This window comes from Schistocerca americana, unplaced genomic scaffold (genome assembly GCF_021461395.2).
Source record: "Schistocerca americana isolate TAMUIC-IGC-003095 unplaced genomic scaffold, iqSchAmer2.1 HiC_scaffold_638, whole genome shotgun sequence".
Lineage (NCBI taxonomy): Eukaryota > Metazoa > Arthropoda > Insecta > Orthoptera > Acrididae > Schistocerca > Schistocerca americana.
Window position 1 is genome coordinate 1 of NW_025726388.1, and position 18,445 is coordinate 18,445.

General features: G+C 54.2%; 31 non-coding genes across 31 annotated transcripts; all 31 read left to right on the forward strand.

The window, feature by feature from the left end:
• The first annotated feature begins 284 nt into the window (after nucleotides 1-284).
• On the forward strand, nucleotides 285-366 carry Trnal-uag. The gene has a single exon. It is a non-coding gene; the product is annotated as a tRNA-Leu (tRNA).
• A 446-nt stretch (nucleotides 367-812) lies between these two features.
• Nucleotides 813-884, forward strand: Trnae-cuc. The gene has a single exon. It is a non-coding gene; the product is annotated as a tRNA-Glu (tRNA).
• A 374-nt stretch (nucleotides 885-1,258) lies between these two features.
• On the forward strand, nucleotides 1,259-1,330 carry Trnah-gug. The gene has a single exon. It is a non-coding gene; the product is annotated as a tRNA-His (tRNA).
• Nucleotides 1,331-2,077: 747 nt separating this feature from the next.
• Nucleotides 2,078-2,159, forward strand: Trnal-uag. The gene has a single exon. It is a non-coding gene; the product is annotated as a tRNA-Leu (tRNA).
• Nucleotides 2,160-2,603: 444 nt separating this feature from the next.
• Nucleotides 2,604-2,675, forward strand: Trnae-cuc. Its single transcript has one exon. It is a non-coding gene; the product is annotated as a tRNA-Glu (tRNA).
• Nucleotides 2,676-3,049: 374 nt separating this feature from the next.
• Nucleotides 3,050-3,121, forward strand: Trnah-gug. The gene has a single exon. It is a non-coding gene; the product is annotated as a tRNA-His (tRNA).
• Nucleotides 3,122-3,868: 747 nt separating this feature from the next.
• On the forward strand, nucleotides 3,869-3,950 carry Trnal-uag. Its single transcript has one exon. It is a non-coding gene; the product is annotated as a tRNA-Leu (tRNA).
• A 445-nt stretch (nucleotides 3,951-4,395) lies between these two features.
• Nucleotides 4,396-4,467, forward strand: Trnae-cuc. The gene has a single exon. It is a non-coding gene; the product is annotated as a tRNA-Glu (tRNA).
• Nucleotides 4,468-4,841: 374 nt separating this feature from the next.
• Nucleotides 4,842-4,913, forward strand: Trnah-gug. The gene has a single exon. It is a non-coding gene; the product is annotated as a tRNA-His (tRNA).
• A 747-nt stretch (nucleotides 4,914-5,660) lies between these two features.
• On the forward strand, nucleotides 5,661-5,742 carry Trnal-uag. Its single transcript has one exon. It is a non-coding gene; the product is annotated as a tRNA-Leu (tRNA).
• A 445-nt stretch (nucleotides 5,743-6,187) lies between these two features.
• Trnae-cuc lies at nucleotides 6,188-6,259 on the forward strand. The gene has a single exon. It is a non-coding gene; the product is annotated as a tRNA-Glu (tRNA).
• A 374-nt stretch (nucleotides 6,260-6,633) lies between these two features.
• On the forward strand, nucleotides 6,634-6,705 carry Trnah-gug. The gene has a single exon. It is a non-coding gene; the product is annotated as a tRNA-His (tRNA).
• A 747-nt stretch (nucleotides 6,706-7,452) lies between these two features.
• Nucleotides 7,453-7,534, forward strand: Trnal-uag. Its single transcript has one exon. It is a non-coding gene; the product is annotated as a tRNA-Leu (tRNA).
• A 445-nt stretch (nucleotides 7,535-7,979) lies between these two features.
• On the forward strand, nucleotides 7,980-8,051 carry Trnae-cuc. The gene has a single exon. It is a non-coding gene; the product is annotated as a tRNA-Glu (tRNA).
• A 374-nt stretch (nucleotides 8,052-8,425) lies between these two features.
• Nucleotides 8,426-8,497, forward strand: Trnah-gug. The gene has a single exon. It is a non-coding gene; the product is annotated as a tRNA-His (tRNA).
• Nucleotides 8,498-9,244: 747 nt separating this feature from the next.
• On the forward strand, nucleotides 9,245-9,326 carry Trnal-uag. The gene has a single exon. It is a non-coding gene; the product is annotated as a tRNA-Leu (tRNA).
• A 445-nt stretch (nucleotides 9,327-9,771) lies between these two features.
• Nucleotides 9,772-9,843, forward strand: Trnae-cuc. The gene has a single exon. It is a non-coding gene; the product is annotated as a tRNA-Glu (tRNA).
• A 374-nt stretch (nucleotides 9,844-10,217) lies between these two features.
• On the forward strand, nucleotides 10,218-10,289 carry Trnah-gug. The gene has a single exon. It is a non-coding gene; the product is annotated as a tRNA-His (tRNA).
• Nucleotides 10,290-11,036: 747 nt separating this feature from the next.
• Trnal-uag lies at nucleotides 11,037-11,118 on the forward strand. Its single transcript has one exon. It is a non-coding gene; the product is annotated as a tRNA-Leu (tRNA).
• A 445-nt stretch (nucleotides 11,119-11,563) lies between these two features.
• On the forward strand, nucleotides 11,564-11,635 carry Trnae-cuc. The gene has a single exon. It is a non-coding gene; the product is annotated as a tRNA-Glu (tRNA).
• A 374-nt stretch (nucleotides 11,636-12,009) lies between these two features.
• Nucleotides 12,010-12,081, forward strand: Trnah-gug. Its single transcript has one exon. It is a non-coding gene; the product is annotated as a tRNA-His (tRNA).
• A 747-nt stretch (nucleotides 12,082-12,828) lies between these two features.
• Trnal-uag lies at nucleotides 12,829-12,910 on the forward strand. The gene has a single exon. It is a non-coding gene; the product is annotated as a tRNA-Leu (tRNA).
• Nucleotides 12,911-13,355: 445 nt separating this feature from the next.
• Nucleotides 13,356-13,427, forward strand: Trnae-cuc. Its single transcript has one exon. It is a non-coding gene; the product is annotated as a tRNA-Glu (tRNA).
• Nucleotides 13,428-13,801: 374 nt separating this feature from the next.
• Nucleotides 13,802-13,873, forward strand: Trnah-gug. The gene has a single exon. It is a non-coding gene; the product is annotated as a tRNA-His (tRNA).
• Nucleotides 13,874-14,620: 747 nt separating this feature from the next.
• Trnal-uag lies at nucleotides 14,621-14,702 on the forward strand. Its single transcript has one exon. It is a non-coding gene; the product is annotated as a tRNA-Leu (tRNA).
• A 445-nt stretch (nucleotides 14,703-15,147) lies between these two features.
• Trnae-cuc lies at nucleotides 15,148-15,219 on the forward strand. The gene has a single exon. It is a non-coding gene; the product is annotated as a tRNA-Glu (tRNA).
• A 374-nt stretch (nucleotides 15,220-15,593) lies between these two features.
• Trnah-gug lies at nucleotides 15,594-15,665 on the forward strand. The gene has a single exon. It is a non-coding gene; the product is annotated as a tRNA-His (tRNA).
• Nucleotides 15,666-16,412: 747 nt separating this feature from the next.
• On the forward strand, nucleotides 16,413-16,494 carry Trnal-uag. Its single transcript has one exon. It is a non-coding gene; the product is annotated as a tRNA-Leu (tRNA).
• Nucleotides 16,495-16,939: 445 nt separating this feature from the next.
• Nucleotides 16,940-17,011, forward strand: Trnae-cuc. The gene has a single exon. It is a non-coding gene; the product is annotated as a tRNA-Glu (tRNA).
• Nucleotides 17,012-17,385: 374 nt separating this feature from the next.
• Trnah-gug lies at nucleotides 17,386-17,457 on the forward strand. The gene has a single exon. It is a non-coding gene; the product is annotated as a tRNA-His (tRNA).
• Nucleotides 17,458-18,204: 747 nt separating this feature from the next.
• On the forward strand, nucleotides 18,205-18,286 carry Trnal-uag. Its single transcript has one exon. It is a non-coding gene; the product is annotated as a tRNA-Leu (tRNA).
• The last annotated feature ends 159 nt before the right edge of the window (nucleotides 18,287-18,445 follow it).

An 18,445-nucleotide genomic window follows, 5' to 3' on the forward strand; every position in this document is an offset into this window, starting at 1 on the left:
AGTTACAGCTACGGATACTTTAGTGGTTACGGAAAGCCCAGGTTCGAAACCTGGTCACGGCACGAAAACGTCTCTTGACGCTGTCTCCTTAACTGCGACAGCTACAGACAAGTGGCGTCCGCTGCCACACGGCGGGCACGGCTTTTTCTTGCTGTGGATGGCCTAAAGAGACGCTTCCAGTGGGGAGAGCAGTGGAAATACATGGCACGGCGATTGCCAAGATACTTCCATTTCGAAGTGATCTTTGTAGTACAAAGGAAACGTTTTGCGGCTGCTGCTCCAACGGTAACGTGGCCGAGCGGTCTAAGGCGCTGGTTTTAGGCACCAGTCTCTTCGGAGGCGTGGGTTCGAATCCCACCGTTGCCACTTTTTACATCTCATTTTTGGTGCCGTTGCGGTGTGTTCTCGTGGGGTAGGACGCAGCTCTTGTGACGCGCGTGTTGTGTAGGTAGCGTGGCCGAGCGGTCTAAGGCGCTGGTTTCAGGCACCATTCTCTTCGGAGGCGTGGGTTCCAATCCCACAGCTGCCAAACGTGTAATGTTTCCTGTGTCGAAGGCAGATGCACTCATTGCCCGCAAAGGAAACAGCACAACAAGGCGTGAGCGTCTGCTTGGTGAATTGTCGTAGAACAGTGCGTGGTGCAACGACAGGATTTGTAGGCACCTTTTGCTCTCATCATTGCTGGCGTCCGTCTCCACGAAATGCGTCCGGAGCACGCCGTTCTATAACGCGAGAGAGTGGATTTTTTACAGTTGTCGTCAGTTAACCGTGGGTGGCTGCTGCGTTCGCTGGAAAGAGCACTGCCGTCGTTATCCGGTGTGGTCTAGTGGCTAGGATACCTGGCTCTCACCCAGGAGGCCCGGGTTCGATTCCCGGTACCGGAATCGCGCGTTTTTGTTGCTCCTCTTATGCGACTTGTCTCGACTTTGCTCGACTGACGCTACGCTGACGCGTGCAGAAAGCTACGTTAAGTATGATTCACGGCAACACCTGACGGCGAGAGAGATGAAGCGTCTATCCACTTGTTATCCAGCCACATACCTGTAGTCAAGAGGCTTGGGGGACTGCAAGACATTGCCACGGAGGTGAATGCAGCTAACCACTGTAGTTAGTGTCCTGACAGCGCAGGCACGTTCATTTGCTCGTATACATGTGATGGAGACCGTGTCTCACACTGCTGTGGCGTACACCTTGGCCTAGGCTCTGCTGTGTATCGCCACTTGCATTACAGGCAGCTGCTTTCGCGGGCGCGTCCGTGGCCGTGATCGTCTAGTGGTTAGGACATTGCGTTGTGGCCGCAATAACCCAGGTTCGAATCCTGGTCACGGCAATTTTGAAAGTTTTGCCTTGCTGCCGTTGCAATGACGAGTACTCGAAATGACAGTACTCTCTTGACTTTTTCGGTCGTGTTCCGCAGGCCGCAGTTTGCCCTACCACTTCATCCCCAACACGTAATGTCGCCTCCCAGAGCGCAGACGTCCGCTGCTCTCTGTAGTCGAAAAGGGCAGTTGTTTGAAGTGCGATGGATGAGCAGCCAGTCCCAGCAGAACAGGAAGCTGTGGCGTGCACTGTTTGTACAAATGCTAGGAACACTGGCGCACCAAGCAGCGCATGTAGCGTGGCCGAGCGCTTTAAGGCGCTGGTTTCAGGCACCAGTCTCTCTGTAGGCGCGGTTTCGAGTCCCGTAGCTGCCGGGGGCTTTGCTGTGATCGCGTTAACCTGCCGCTTTTTCTTCAAGTGTAACCTCCTTGAGCTCACATATGTTTGATACATGGAGCATTCTAGCTCCGCCTGACAGTTACAGCTACGATACTTTAGTGGTTACGGAAAGCCCAGGTTCGAAACCTGGTCACGGCACGAAAACGTCTCTTGACGCTGTCTCCTTAACTGCGACAGCTACAGACAAGTGGCGTCGCTGCCACACGGCGGGCACGGCTTTTTCTTGCTGTGGATGGCCTAAAGAGACGCTTCCAGTGGGAGAGCAGTGGAAATACATGGCACGGCGATTGCCAAGATACTTCCATTTCGAAGTGATCTTTGTAGTACAAAGGAAACGTTTTGCGGCTGCTGCTCCAACGGTAACGTGGCCGAGCGGTCTAAGGCGCTGGTTTTAGGCACCAGTCTCTTCGGAGGCGTGGGTTCGAATCCCACCGTTGCCACTTTTACATCTCATTTTTGTGCCGTTGCGGTGTGTTCTCGTGGGGTAGGACGCAGCTCTTGTGACGCGCGTGTTGTGTAGGTAGCGTGGCCGAGCGGTCTAAGGCGCTGGTTTCAGGCACCATTCTCTTCGGAGGCGTGGGTTCCAATCCCACAGCTGCCAAACGTGTAATGTTTCCTGTGTCGAAGGCAGATGCACTCATTGCCCGCAAAGGAAACAGCACAACAAGGCGTGAGCGTCTGCTTGGTGAATTGTCGTAGAACAGTGCGTGGTGCAACGACAGGATTTGTAGGCACCTTTTGCTCTCATCATTGCTGGCGTCCGTCTCCACGAAATGCGTCCGGAGCACGCCGTTCTATAACGCGAGAGAGTGGATTTTTTACAGTTGTCGTCAGTTAACCGTGGGTGGCTGCTGCGTTCGCTGGAAAGAGCACTGCCGTCGTTATCCGGTGTGGTCTAGTGGCTAGGATACCTGGCTCTCACCCAGGAGGCCCGGGTTCGATTCCCGGTACTGGAATCGCGCGTTTTTGTTGCTCCTCTTATGCGACTTGTCTCGACTTTGCTCGACTGACGCTACGCTGACGCGTGCAGAAAGCTACGTTAAGTATGATTCACGGCAACACCTGACGGCGAGAGAGATGAAGCGTCTATCCACTTGTTATCCAGCCACATACCTGTAGTCAAGAGGCTTGGGGGACTGCAAGACATTGCCACGGAGGTGAATGCAGCTAACCACTGTAGTTAGTGTCCTGACAGCGCAGGCACGTTCATTTGCTCGTATACATGTGATGGAGACCGTGTCTCACACTGCTGTGGCGTACACCTTGGCCTAGGCTCTGCTGTGTATCGCCACTTGCATTACAGGCAGCTGCTTTCGCGGGCGCGTCCGTGGCCGTGATCGTCTAGTGGTTAGGACATTGCGTTGTGGCCGCAATAACCCAGGTTCGAATCCTGGTCACGGCAATTTTGAAAGTTTTGCCTTGCTGCCGTTGCAATGACGAGTACTCGAAATGACAGTACTCTCTTGACTTTTTCGGTCGTGTTCCGCAGGCCGCAGTTTGCCCTACCACTTCATCCCCAACACGTAATGTCGCCTCCCAGAGCGCAGACGTCCGCTGCTCTCTGTAGTCGAAAAGGGCAGTTGTTTGAAGTGCGATGGATGAGCAGCCAGTCCCAGCAGAACAGGAAGCTGTGGCGTGCACTGTTTGTACAAATGCTAGGAACACTGGCGCACCAAGCAGCGCATGTAGCGTGGCCGAGCGCTTTAAGGCGCTGGTTTCAGGCACCAGTCTCTCTGTAGGCGCGGTTTCGAGTCCCGTAGCTGCCGGGGGCTTTGCTGTGATCGCGTTAACCTGCCGCTTTTTCTTCAAGTGTAACCTCCTTGAGCTCACATATGTTTGATACATGGAGCATTCTAGCTCCGCCTGACAGTTACAGCTACGATACTTTAGTGGTTACGGAAAGCCCAGGTTCGAAACCTGGTCACGGCACGAAAACGTCTCTTGACGCTGTCTCCTTAACTGCGACAGCTACAGACAAGTGGCGTCGCTGCCACACGGCGGGCACGGCTTTTTCTTGCTGTGGATGGCCTAAAGAGACGCTTCCAGTGGGAGAGCAGTGGAAATACATGGCACGGCGATTGCCAAGATACTTCCATTTCGAAGTGATCTTTGTAGTACAAAGGAAACGTTTTGCGGCTGCTGCTCCAACGGTAACGTGGCCGAGCGGTCTAAGGCGCTGGTTTTAGGCACCAGTCTCTTCGGAGGCGTGGGTTCGAATCCCACCGTTGCCACTTTTTACATCTCATTTTTGTGCCGTTGCGGTGTGTTCTCGTGGGGTAGGACGCAGCTCTTGTGACGCGCGTGTTGTGTAGGTAGCGTGGCCGAGCGGTCTAAGGCGCTGGTTTCAGGCACCATTCTCTTCGGAGGCGTGGGTTCCAATCCCACAGCTGCCAAACGTGTAATGTTTCCTGTGTCGAAGGCAGATGCACTCATTGCCCGCAAAGGAAACAGCACAACAAGGCGTGAGCGTCTGCTTGGTGAATTGTCGTAGAACAGTGCGTGGTGCAACGACAGGATTTGTAGGCACCTTTTGCTCTCATCATTGCTGGCGTCCGTCTCCACGAAATGCGTCCGGAGCACGCCGTTCTATAACGCGAGAGAGTGGATTTTTTACAGTTGTCGTCAGTTAACCGTGGGTGGCTGCTGCGTTCGCTGGAAAGAGCACTGCCGTCGTTATCCGGTGTGGTCTAGTGGCTAGGATACCTGGCTCTCACCCAGGAGGCCCGGGTTCGATTCCCGGTACTGGAATCGCGCGTTTTTGTTGCTCCTCTTATGCGACTTGTCTCGACTTTGCTCGACTGACGCTACGCTGACGCGTGCAGAAAGCTACGTTAAGTATGATTCACGGCAACACCTGACGGCGAGAGAGATGAAGCGTCTATCCACTTGTTATCCAGCCACATACCTGTAGTCAAGAGGCTTGGGGGACTGCAAGACATTGCCACGGAGGTGAATGCAGCTAACCACTGTAGTTAGTGTCCTGACAGCGCAGGCACGTTCATTTGCTCGTATACATGTGATGGAGACCGTGTCTCACACTGCTGTGGCGTACACCTTGGCCTAGGCTCTGCTGTGTATCGCCACTTGCATTACAGGCAGCTGCTTTCGCGGGCGCGTCCGTGGCCGTGATCGTCTAGTGGTTAGGACATTGCGTTGTGGCCGCAATAACCCAGGTTCGAATCCTGGTCACGGCAATTTTGAAAGTTTTGCCTTGCTGCCGTTGCAATGACGAGTACTCGAAATGACAGTACTCTCTTGACTTTTTCGGTCGTGTTCCGCAGGCCGCAGTTTGCCCTACCACTTCATCCCCAACACGTAATGTCGCCTCCCAGAGCGCAGACGTCCGCTGCTCTCTGTAGTCGAAAAGGGCAGTTGTTTGAAGTGCGATGGATGAGCAGCCAGTCCCAGCAGAACAGGAAGCTGTGGCGTGCACTGTTTGTACAAATGCTAGGAACACTGGCGCACCAAGCAGCGCATGTAGCGTGGCCGAGCGCTTTAAGGCGCTGGTTTCAGGCACCAGTCTCTCTGTAGGCGCGGTTTCGAGTCCCGTAGCTGCCGGGGGCTTTGCTGTGATCGCGTTAACCTGCCGCTTTTTCTTCAAGTGTAACCTCCTTGAGCTCACATATGTTTGATACATGGAGCATTCTAGCTCCGCCTGACAGTTACAGCTACGATACTTTAGTGGTTACGGAAAGCCCAGGTTCGAAACCTGGTCACGGCACGAAAACGTCTCTTGACGCTGTCTCCTTAACTGCGACAGCTACAGACAAGTGGCGTCGCTGCCACACGGCGGGCACGGCTTTTTCTTGCTGTGGATGGCCTAAAGAGACGCTTCCAGTGGGAGAGCAGTGGAAATACATGGCACGGCGATTGCCAAGATACTTCCATTTCGAAGTGATCTTTGTAGTACAAAGGAAACGTTTTGCGGCTGCTGCTCCAACGGTAACGTGGCCGAGCGGTCTAAGGCGCTGGTTTTAGGCACCAGTCTCTTCGGAGGCGTGGGTTCGAATCCCACCGTTGCCACTTTTTACATCTCATTTTTGTGCCGTTGCGGTGTGTTCTCGTGGGGTAGGACGCAGCTCTTGTGACGCGCGTGTTGTGTAGGTAGCGTGGCCGAGCGGTCTAAGGCGCTGGTTTCAGGCACCATTCTCTTCGGAGGCGTGGGTTCCAATCCCACAGCTGCCAAACGTGTAATGTTTCCTGTGTCGAAGGCAGATGCACTCATTGCCCGCAAAGGAAACAGCACAACAAGGCGTGAGCGTCTGCTTGGTGAATTGTCGTAGAACAGTGCGTGGTGCAACGACAGGATTTGTAGGCACCTTTTGCTCTCATCATTGCTGGCGTCCGTCTCCACGAAATGCGTCCGGAGCACGCCGTTCTATAACGCGAGAGAGTGGATTTTTTACAGTTGTCGTCAGTTAACCGTGGGTGGCTGCTGCGTTCGCTGGAAAGAGCACTGCCGTCGTTATCCGGTGTGGTCTAGTGGCTAGGATACCTGGCTCTCACCCAGGAGGCCCGGGTTCGATTCCCGGTACTGGAATCGCGCGTTTTTGTTGCTCCTCTTATGCGACTTGTCTCGACTTTGCTCGACTGACGCTACGCTGACGCGTGCAGAAAGCTACGTTAAGTATGATTCACGGCAACACCTGACGGCGAGAGAGATGAAGCGTCTATCCACTTGTTATCCAGCCACATACCTGTAGTCAAGAGGCTTGGGGGACTGCAAGACATTGCCACGGAGGTGAATGCAGCTAACCACTGTAGTTAGTGTCCTGACAGCGCAGGCACGTTCATTTGCTCGTATACATGTGATGGAGACCGTGTCTCACACTGCTGTGGCGTACACCTTGGCCTAGGCTCTGCTGTGTATCGCCACTTGCATTACAGGCAGCTGCTTTCGCGGGCGCGTCCGTGGCCGTGATCGTCTAGTGGTTAGGACATTGCGTTGTGGCCGCAATAACCCAGGTTCGAATCCTGGTCACGGCAATTTTGAAAGTTTTGCCTTGCTGCCGTTGCAATGACGAGTACTCGAAATGACAGTACTCTCTTGACTTTTTCGGTCGTGTTCCGCAGGCCGCAGTTTGCCCTACCACTTCATCCCCAACACGTAATGTCGCCTCCCAGAGCGCAGACGTCCGCTGCTCTCTGTAGTCGAAAAGGGCAGTTGTTTGAAGTGCGATGGATGAGCAGCCAGTCCCAGCAGAACAGGAAGCTGTGGCGTGCACTGTTTGTACAAATGCTAGGAACACTGGCGCACCAAGCAGCGCATGTAGCGTGGCCGAGCGCTTTAAGGCGCTGGTTTCAGGCACCAGTCTCTCTGTAGGCGCGGTTTCGAGTCCCGTAGCTGCCGGGGGCTTTGCTGTGATCGCGTTAACCTGCCGCTTTTTCTTCAAGTGTAACCTCCTTGAGCTCACATATGTTTGATACATGGAGCATTCTAGCTCCGCCTGACAGTTACAGCTACGATACTTTAGTGGTTACGGAAAGCCCAGGTTCGAAACCTGGTCACGGCACGAAAACGTCTCTTGACGCTGTCTCCTTAACTGCGACAGCTACAGACAAGTGGCGTCGCTGCCACACGGCGGGCACGGCTTTTTCTTGCTGTGGATGGCCTAAAGAGACGCTTCCAGTGGGAGAGCAGTGGAAATACATGGCACGGCGATTGCCAAGATACTTCCATTTCGAAGTGATCTTTGTAGTACAAAGGAAACGTTTTGCGGCTGCTGCTCCAACGGTAACGTGGCCGAGCGGTCTAAGGCGCTGGTTTTAGGCACCAGTCTCTTCGGAGGCGTGGGTTCGAATCCCACCGTTGCCACTTTTTACATCTCATTTTTGTGCCGTTGCGGTGTGTTCTCGTGGGGTAGGACGCAGCTCTTGTGACGCGCGTGTTGTGTAGGTAGCGTGGCCGAGCGGTCTAAGGCGCTGGTTTCAGGCACCATTCTCTTCGGAGGCGTGGGTTCCAATCCCACAGCTGCCAAACGTGTAATGTTTCCTGTGTCGAAGGCAGATGCACTCATTGCCCGCAAAGGAAACAGCACAACAAGGCGTGAGCGTCTGCTTGGTGAATTGTCGTAGAACAGTGCGTGGTGCAACGACAGGATTTGTAGGCACCTTTTGCTCTCATCATTGCTGGCGTCCGTCTCCACGAAATGCGTCCGGAGCACGCCGTTCTATAACGCGAGAGAGTGGATTTTTTACAGTTGTCGTCAGTTAACCGTGGGTGGCTGCTGCGTTCGCTGGAAAGAGCACTGCCGTCGTTATCCGGTGTGGTCTAGTGGCTAGGATACCTGGCTCTCACCCAGGAGGCCCGGGTTCGATTCCCGGTACTGGAATCGCGCGTTTTTGTTGCTCCTCTTATGCGACTTGTCTCGACTTTGCTCGACTGACGCTACGCTGACGCGTGCAGAAAGCTACGTTAAGTATGATTCACGGCAACACCTGACGGCGAGAGAGATGAAGCGTCTATCCACTTGTTATCCAGCCACATACCTGTAGTCAAGAGGCTTGGGGGACTGCAAGACATTGCCACGGAGGTGAATGCAGCTAACCACTGTAGTTAGTGTCCTGACAGCGCAGGCACGTTCATTTGCTCGTATACATGTGATGGAGACCGTGTCTCACACTGCTGTGGCGTACACCTTGGCCTAGGCTCTGCTGTGTATCGCCACTTGCATTACAGGCAGCTGCTTTCGCGGGCGCGTCCGTGGCCGTGATCGTCTAGTGGTTAGGACATTGCGTTGTGGCCGCAATAACCCAGGTTCGAATCCTGGTCACGGCAATTTTGAAAGTTTTGCCTTGCTGCCGTTGCAATGACGAGTACTCGAAATGACAGTACTCTCTTGACTTTTTCGGTCGTGTTCCGCAGGCCGCAGTTTGCCCTACCACTTCATCCCCAACACGTAATGTCGCCTCCCAGAGCGCAGACGTCCGCTGCTCTCTGTAGTCGAAAAGGGCAGTTGTTTGAAGTGCGATGGATGAGCAGCCAGTCCCAGCAGAACAGGAAGCTGTGGCGTGCACTGTTTGTACAAATGCTAGGAACACTGGCGCACCAAGCAGCGCATGTAGCGTGGCCGAGCGCTTTAAGGCGCTGGTTTCAGGCACCAGTCTCTCTGTAGGCGCGGTTTCGAGTCCCGTAGCTGCCGGGGGCTTTGCTGTGATCGCGTTAACCTGCCGCTTTTTCTTCAAGTGTAACCTCCTTGAGCTCACATATGTTTGATACATGGAGCATTCTAGCTCCGCCTGACAGTTACAGCTACGATACTTTAGTGGTTACGGAAAGCCCAGGTTCGAAACCTGGTCACGGCACGAAAACGTCTCTTGACGCTGTCTCCTTAACTGCGACAGCTACAGACAAGTGGCGTCGCTGCCACACGGCGGGCACGGCTTTTTCTTGCTGTGGATGGCCTAAAGAGACGCTTCCAGTGGGAGAGCAGTGGAAATACATGGCACGGCGATTGCCAAGATACTTCCATTTCGAAGTGATCTTTGTAGTACAAAGGAAACGTTTTGCGGCTGCTGCTCCAACGGTAACGTGGCCGAGCGGTCTAAGGCGCTGGTTTTAGGCACCAGTCTCTTCGGAGGCGTGGGTTCGAATCCCACCGTTGCCACTTTTTACATCTCATTTTTGTGCCGTTGCGGTGTGTTCTCGTGGGGTAGGACGCAGCTCTTGTGACGCGCGTGTTGTGTAGGTAGCGTGGCCGAGCGGTCTAAGGCGCTGGTTTCAGGCACCATTCTCTTCGGAGGCGTGGGTTCCAATCCCACAGCTGCCAAACGTGTAATGTTTCCTGTGTCGAAGGCAGATGCACTCATTGCCCGCAAAGGAAACAGCACAACAAGGCGTGAGCGTCTGCTTGGTGAATTGTCGTAGAACAGTGCGTGGTGCAACGACAGGATTTGTAGGCACCTTTTGCTCTCATCATTGCTGGCGTCCGTCTCCACGAAATGCGTCCGGAGCACGCCGTTCTATAACGCGAGAGAGTGGATTTTTTACAGTTGTCGTCAGTTAACCGTGGGTGGCTGCTGCGTTCGCTGGAAAGAGCACTGCCGTCGTTATCCGGTGTGGTCTAGTGGCTAGGATACCTGGCTCTCACCCAGGAGGCCCGGGTTCGATTCCCGGTACTGGAATCGCGCGTTTTTGTTGCTCCTCTTATGCGACTTGTCTCGACTTTGCTCGACTGACGCTACGCTGACGCGTGCAGAAAGCTACGTTAAGTATGATTCACGGCAACACCTGACGGCGAGAGAGATGAAGCGTCTATCCACTTGTTATCCAGCCACATACCTGTAGTCAAGAGGCTTGGGGGACTGCAAGACATTGCCACGGAGGTGAATGCAGCTAACCACTGTAGTTAGTGTCCTGACAGCGCAGGCACGTTCATTTGCTCGTATACATGTGATGGAGACCGTGTCTCACACTGCTGTGGCGTACACCTTGGCCTAGGCTCTGCTGTGTATCGCCACTTGCATTACAGGCAGCTGCTTTCGCGGGCGCGTCCGTGGCCGTGATCGTCTAGTGGTTAGGACATTGCGTTGTGGCCGCAATAACCCAGGTTCGAATCCTGGTCACGGCAATTTTGAAAGTTTTGCCTTGCTGCCGTTGCAATGACGAGTACTCGAAATGACAGTACTCTCTTGACTTTTTCGGTCGTGTTCCGCAGGCCGCAGTTTGCCCTACCACTTCATCCCCAACACGTAATGTCGCCTCCCAGAGCGCAGACGTCCGCTGCTCTCTGTAGTCGAAAAGGGCAGTTGTTTGAAGTGCGATGGATGAGCAGCCAGTCCCAGCAGAACAGGAAGCTGTGGCGTGCACTGTTTGTACAAATGCTAGGAACACTGGCGCACCAAGCAGCGCATGTAGCGTGGCCGAGCGCTTTAAGGCGCTGGTTTCAGGCACCAGTCTCTCTGTAGGCGCGGTTTCGAGTCCCGTAGCTGCCGGGGGCTTTGCTGTGATCGCGTTAACCTGCCGCTTTTTCTTCAAGTGTAACCTCCTTGAGCTCACATATGTTTGATACATGGAGCATTCTAGCTCCGCCTGACAGTTACAGCTACGATACTTTAGTGGTTACGGAAAGCCCAGGTTCGAAACCTGGTCACGGCACGAAAACGTCTCTTGACGCTGTCTCCTTAACTGCGACAGCTACAGACAAGTGGCGTCGCTGCCACACGGCGGGCACGGCTTTTTCTTGCTGTGGATGGCCTAAAGAGACGCTTCCAGTGGGAGAGCAGTGGAAATACATGGCACGGCGATTGCCAAGATACTTCCATTTCGAAGTGATCTTTGTAGTACAAAGGAAACGTTTTGCGGCTGCTGCTCCAACGGTAACGTGGCCGAGCGGTCTAAGGCGCTGGTTTTAGGCACCAGTCTCTTCGGAGGCGTGGGTTCGAATCCCACCGTTGCCACTTTTTACATCTCATTTTTGTGCCGTTGCGGTGTGTTCTCGTGGGGTAGGACGCAGCTCTTGTGACGCGCGTGTTGTGTAGGTAGCGTGGCCGAGCGGTCTAAGGCGCTGGTTTCAGGCACCATTCTCTTCGGAGGCGTGGGTTCCAATCCCACAGCTGCCAAACGTGTAATGTTTCCTGTGTCGAAGGCAGATGCACTCATTGCCCGCAAAGGAAACAGCACAACAAGGCGTGAGCGTCTGCTTGGTGAATTGTCGTAGAACAGTGCGTGGTGCAACGACAGGATTTGTAGGCACCTTTTGCTCTCATCATTGCTGGCGTCCGTCTCCACGAAATGCGTCCGGAGCACGCCGTTCTATAACGCGAGAGAGTGGATTTTTTACAGTTGTCGTCAGTTAACCGTGGGTGGCTGCTGCGTTCGCTGGAAAGAGCACTGCCGTCGTTATCCGGTGTGGTCTAGTGGCTAGGATACCTGGCTCTCACCCAGGAGGCCCGGGTTCGATTCCCGGTACTGGAATCGCGCGTTTTTGTTGCTCCTCTTATGCGACTTGTCTCGACTTTGCTCGACTGACGCTACGCTGACGCGTGCAGAAAGCTACGTTAAGTATGATTCACGGCAACACCTGACGGCGAGAGAGATGAAGCGTCTATCCACTTGTTATCCAGCCACATACCTGTAGTCAAGAGGCTTGGGGGACTGCAAGACATTGCCACGGAGGTGAATGCAGCTAACCACTGTAGTTAGTGTCCTGACAGCGCAGGCACGTTCATTTGCTCGTATACATGTGATGGAGACCGTGTCTCACACTGCTGTGGCGTACACCTTGGCCTAGGCTCTGCTGTGTATCGCCACTTGCATTACAGGCAGCTGCTTTCGCGGGCGCGTCCGTGGCCGTGATCGTCTAGTGGTTAGGACATTGCGTTGTGGCCGCAATAACCCAGGTTCGAATCCTGGTCACGGCAATTTTGAAAGTTTTGCCTTGCTGCCGTTGCAATGACGAGTACTCGAAATGACAGTACTCTCTTGACTTTTTCGGTCGTGTTCCGCAGGCCGCAGTTTGCCCTACCACTTCATCCCCAACACGTAATGTCGCCTCCCAGAGCGCAGACGTCCGCTGCTCTCTGTAGTCGAAAAGGGCAGTTGTTTGAAGTGCGATGGATGAGCAGCCAGTCCCAGCAGAACAGGAAGCTGTGGCGTGCACTGTTTGTACAAATGCTAGGAACACTGGCGCACCAAGCAGCGCATGTAGCGTGGCCGAGCGCTTTAAGGCGCTGGTTTCAGGCACCAGTCTCTCTGTAGGCGCGGTTTCGAGTCCCGTAGCTGCCGGGGGCTTTGCTGTGATCGCGTTAACCTGCCGCTTTTTCTTCAAGTGTAACCTCCTTGAGCTCACATATGTTTGATACATGGAGCATTCTAGCTCCGCCTGACAGTTACAGCTACGATACTTTAGTGGTTACGGAAAGCCCAGGTTCGAAACCTGGTCACGGCACGAAAACGTCTCTTGACGCTGTCTCCTTAACTGCGACAGCTACAGACAAGTGGCGTCGCTGCCACACGGCGGGCACGGCTTTTTCTTGCTGTGGATGGCCTAAAGAGACGCTTCCAGTGGGAGAGCAGTGGAAATACATGGCACGGCGATTGCCAAGATACTTCCATTTCGAAGTGATCTTTGTAGTACAAAGGAAACGTTTTGCGGCTGCTGCTCCAACGGTAACGTGGCCGAGCGGTCTAAGGCGCTGGTTTTAGGCACCAGTCTCTTCGGAGGCGTGGGTTCGAATCCCACCGTTGCCACTTTTTACATCTCATTTTTGTGCCGTTGCGGTGTGTTCTCGTGGGGTAGGACGCAGCTCTTGTGACGCGCGTGTTGTGTAGGTAGCGTGGCCGAGCGGTCTAAGGCGCTGGTTTCAGGCACCATTCTCTTCGGAGGCGTGGGTTCCAATCCCACAGCTGCCAAACGTGTAATGTTTCCTGTGTCGAAGGCAGATGCACTCATTGCCCGCAAAGGAAACAGCACAACAAGGCGTGAGCGTCTGCTTGGTGAATTGTCGTAGAACAGTGCGTGGTGCAACGACAGGATTTGTAGGCACCTTTTGCTCTCATCATTGCTGGCGTCCGTCTCCACGAAATGCGTCCGGAGCACGCCGTTCTATAACGCGAGAGAGTGGATTTTTTACAGTTGTCGTCAGTTAACCGTGGGTGGCTGCTGCGTTCGCTGGAAAGAGCACTGCCGTCGTTATCCGGTGTGGTCTAGTGGCTAGGATACCTGGCTCTCACCCAGGAGGCCCGGGTTCGATTCCCGGTACTGGAATCGCGCGTTTTTGTTGCTCCTCTTATGCGACTTGTCTCGACTTTGCTCGACTGACGCTACGCTGACGCGTGCAGAAAGCTACGTTAAGTATGATTCACGGCAACACCTGACGGCGAGAGAGATGAAGCGTCTATCCACTTGTTATCCAGCCACATACCTGTAGTCAAGAGGCTTGGGGGACTGCAAGACATTGCCACGGAGGTGAATGCAGCTAACCACTGTAGTTAGTGTCCTGACAGCGCAGGCACGTTCATTTGCTCGTATACATGTGATGGAGACCGTGTCTCACACTGCTGTGGCGTACACCTTGGCCTAGGCTCTGCTGTGTATCGCCACTTGCATTACAGGCAGCTGCTTTCGCGGGCGCGTCCGTGGCCGTGATCGTCTAGTGGTTAGGACATTGCGTTGTGGCCGCAATAACCCAGGTTCGAATCCTGGTCACGGCAATTTTGAAAGTTTTGCCTTGCTGCCGTTGCAATGACGAGTACTCGAAATGACAGTACTCTCTTGACTTTTTCGGTCGTGTTCCGCAGGCCGCAGTTTGCCCTACCACTTCATCCCCAACACGTAATGTCGCCTCCCAGAGCGCAGACGTCCGCTGCTCTCTGTAGTCGAAAAGGGCAGTTGTTTGAAGTGCGATGGATGAGCAGCCAGTCCCAGCAGAACAGGAAGCTGTGGCGTGCACTGTTTGTACAAATGCTAGGAACACTGGCGCACCAAGCAGCGCATGTAGCGTGGCCGAGCGCTTTAAGGCGCTGGTTTCAGGCACCAGTCTCTCTGTAGGCGCGGTTTCGAGTCCCGTAGCTGCCGGGGGCTTTGCTGTGATCGCGTTAACCTGCCGCTTTTTCTTCAAGTGTAACCTCCTTGAGCTCACATATGTTTGATACATGGAGCATTCTAGCTCCGCCTGACAGTTACAGCTACGATACTTTAGTGGTTACGGAAAGCCCAGGTTCGAAACCTGGTCACGGCACGAAAACGTCTCTTGACGCTGTCTCCTTAACTGCGACAGCTACAGACAAGTGGCGTCGCTGCCACACGGCGGGCACGGCTTTTTCTTGCTGTGGATGGCCTAAAGAGACGCTTCCAGTGGGAGAGCAGTGGAAATACATGGCACGGCGATTGCCAAGATACTTCCATTTCGAAGTGATCTTTGTAGTACAAAGGAAACGTTTTGCGGCTGCTGCTCCAACGGTAACGTGGCCGAGCGGTCTAAGGCGCTGGTTTTAGGCACCAGTCTCTTCGGAGGCGTGGGTTCGAATCCCACCGTTGCCACTTTTTACATCTCATTTTTGTGCCGTTGCGGTGTGTTCTCGTGGGGTAGGACGCAGCTCTTGTGACGCGCGTGTTGTGTAGGTAGCGTGGCCGAGCGGTCTAAGGCGCTGGTTTCAGGCACCATTCTCTTCGGAGGCGTGGGTTCCAATCCCACAGCTGCCAAACGTGTAATGTTTCCTGTGTCGAAGGCAGATGCACTCATTGCCCGCAAAGGAAACAGCACAACAAGGCGTGAGCGTCTGCTTGGTGAATTGTCGTAGAACAGTGCGTGGTGCAACGACAGGATTTGTAGGCACCTTTTGCTCTCATCATTGCTGGCGTCCGTCTCCACGAAATGCGTCCGGAGCACGCCGTTCTATAACGCGAGAGAGTGGATTTTTTACAGTTGTCGTCAGTTAACCGTGGGTGGCTGCTGCGTTCGCTGGAAAGAGCACTGCCGTCGTTATCCGGTGTGGTCTAGTGGCTAGGATACCTGGCTCTCACCCAGGAGGCCCGGGTTCGATTCCCGGTACTGGAATCGCGCGTTTTTGTTGCTCCTCTTATGCGACTTGTCTCGACTTTGCTCGACTGACGCTACGCTGACGCGTGCAGAAAGCTACGTTAAGTATGATTCTCGGCAACACCTGACGGCGAGAGAGATGAAGCGTCTATCCACTTGTTATCCAGCCACATACCTGTAGTCAAGAGGCTTGGGGGACTGCAAGACATTGCCACGGAGGTGAATGCAGCTAACCACTGTAGTTAGTGTCCTGACAGCGCAGGCACGTTCATTTGCTCGTATACATGTGATGGAGACCGTGTCTCACACTGCTGTGGCGTACACCTTGGCCTAGGCTCTGCTGTGTATCGCCACTTGCATTACAGGCAGCTGCTTTCGCGGGCGCGTCCGTGGCCGTGATCGTCTAGTGGTTAGGACATTGCGTTGTGGCCGCAATAACCCAGGTTCGAATCCTGGTCACGGCAATTTTGAAAGTTTTGCCTTGCTGCCGTTGCAATGACGAGTACTCGAAATGACAGTACTCTCTTGACTTTTTCGGTCGTGTTCCGCAGGCCGCAGTTTGCCCTACCACTTCATCCCCAACACGTAATGTCGCCTCCCAGAGCGCAGACGTCCGCTGCTCTCTGTAGTCGAAAAGGGCAGTTGTTTGAAGTGCGATGGATGAGCAGCCAGTCCCAGCAGAACAGGAAGCTGTGGCGTGCACTGTTTGTACAAATGCTAGGAACACTGGCGCACCAAGCAGCGCATGTAGCGTGGCCGAGCGCTTTAAGGCGCTGGTTTCAGGCACCAGTCTCTCTGTAGGCGCGGTTTCGAGTCCCGTAGCTGCCGGGGGCTTTGCTGTGATCGCGTTAACCTGCCGCTTTTTCTTCAAGTGTAACCTCCTTGAGCTCACATATGTTTGATACATGGAGCATTCTAGCTCCGCCTGACAGTTACAGCTACGATACTTTAGTGGTTACGGAAAGCCCAGGTTCGAAACCTGGTCACGGCACGAAAACGTCTCTTGACGCTGTCTCCTTAACTGCGACAGCTACAGACAAGTGGCGTCGCTGCCACACGGCGGGCACGGCTTTTTCTTGCTGTGGATGGCCTAAAGAGACGCTTCCAGTGGGAGAGCAGTGGAAATACATGGCACGGCGATTGCCAAGATACTTCCATTTCGAAGTGATCTTTGTAGTACAAAGGAAACGTTTTGCGGCTGCTGCTCCAACGGTAACGTGGCCGAGCGGTCTAAGGCGCTGGTTTTAGGCACCAGTCTCTTCGGAGGCGTGGGTTCGAATCCCACCGTTGCCACTTTTTACATCTCATTTTTGTGCCGTTGCGGTGTGTTCTCGTGGGGTAGGACGCAGCTCTTGTGACGCGCGTGTTGTGTAGGTAGCGTGGCCGAGCGGTCTAAGGCGCTGGTTTCAGGCACCATTCTCTTCGGAGGCGTGGGTTCCAATCCCACAGCTGCCAAACGTGTAATGTTTCCTGTGTCGAAGGCAGATGCACTCATTGCCCGCAAAGGAAACAGCACAACAAGGCGTGAGCGTCTGCTTGGTGAATTGTCGTAGAACAGTGCGTGGTGCAACGACAGGATTTGTAGGCACCTTTTGCTCTCATCATTGCTGGCGTCCGTCTCCACGAAATGCGTCCGGAGCACGCCGTTCTATAACGCGAGAGAGTGGATTTTTTACAGTTGTCGTCAGTTAACCGTGGGTGGCTGCTGCGTTCGCTGGAAAGAGCACTGCCGTCGTTATCCGGTGTGGTCTAGTGGCTAGGATACCTGGCTCTCACCCAGGAGGCCCGGGTTCGATTCCCGGTACTGGAATCGCGCGTTTTTGTTGCTCCTCTTATGCGACTTGTCTCGACTTTGCTCGACTGACGCTACGCTGACGCGTGCAGAAAGCTACGTTAAGTATGATTCACGGCAACACCTGACGGCGAGAGAGATGAAGCGTCTATCCACTTGTTATCCAGCCACATACCTGTAGTCAAGAGGCTTGGGGGACTGCAAGACATTGCCACGGAGGTGAATGCAGCTAACCACTGTAGTTAGTGTCCTGACAGCGCAGGCACGTTCATTTGCTCGTATACATGTGATGGAGACCGTGTCTCACACTGCTGTGGCGTACACCTTGGCCTAGGCTCTGCTGTGTATCGCCACTTGCATTACAGGCAGCTGCTTTCGCGGGCGCGTCCGTGGCCGTGATCGTCTAGTGGTTAGGACATTGCGTTGTGGCCGCAATAACCCAGGTTCGAATCCTGGTCACGGCAATTTTGAAAGTTTTGCCTTGCTGCCGTTGCAATGACGAGTACTCGAAATGACAGTACTCTCTTGACTTTTTCGGTCGTGTTCCGCAGGCCGCAGTTTGCCCTACCACTTCATCCCCAACACGTAATGTCGCCTCCCAGAGCGCAGACGTCCGCTGCTCTCTGTAGTCGAAAAGGGCAGTTGTTTGAAGTGCGATGGATGAGCAGCCAGTCCCAGCAGAACAGGAAGCTGTGGCGTGCACTGTTTGTACAAATGCTAGGAACACTGGCGCACCAAGCAGCGCATGTAGCGTGGCCGAGCGCTTTAAGGCGCTGGTTTCAGGCACCAGTCTCTCTGTAGGCGCGGTTTCGAGTCCCGTAGCTGCCGGGGGCTTTGCTGTGATCGCGTTAACCTGCCGCTTTTTCTTCAAGTGTAACCTCCTTGAGCTCACATATGTTTGATACATGGAGCATTCTAGCTCCGCCTGACAGTTACAGCTACGATACTTTAGTGGTTACGGAAAGCCCAGGTTCGAAACCTGGTCACGGCACGAAAACGTCTCTTGACGCTGTCTCCTTAACTGCGACAGCTACAGACAAGTGGCGTCGCTGCCACACGGCGGGCACGGCTTTTTCTTGCTGTGGATGGCCTAAAGAGACGCTTCCAGTGGGAGAGCAGTGGAAATACATGGCACGGCGATTGCCAAGATACTTCCATTTCGAAGTGATCTTTGTAGTACAAAGGAAACGTTTTGCGGCTGCTGCTCCAACGGTAACGTGGCCGAGCGGTCTAAGGCGCTGGTTTTAGGCACCAGTCTCTTCGGAGGCGTGGGTTCGAATCCCACCGTTGCCACTTTTTACATCTCATTTTTGTGCCGTTGCGGTGTGTTCTCGTGGGGTAGGACGCAGCTCTTGTGACGCGCGTGTTGTGTAGGTAGCGTGGCCGAGCGGTCTAAGGCGCTGGTTTCAGGCACCATTCTCTTCGGAGGCGTGGGTTCCAATCCCACAGCTG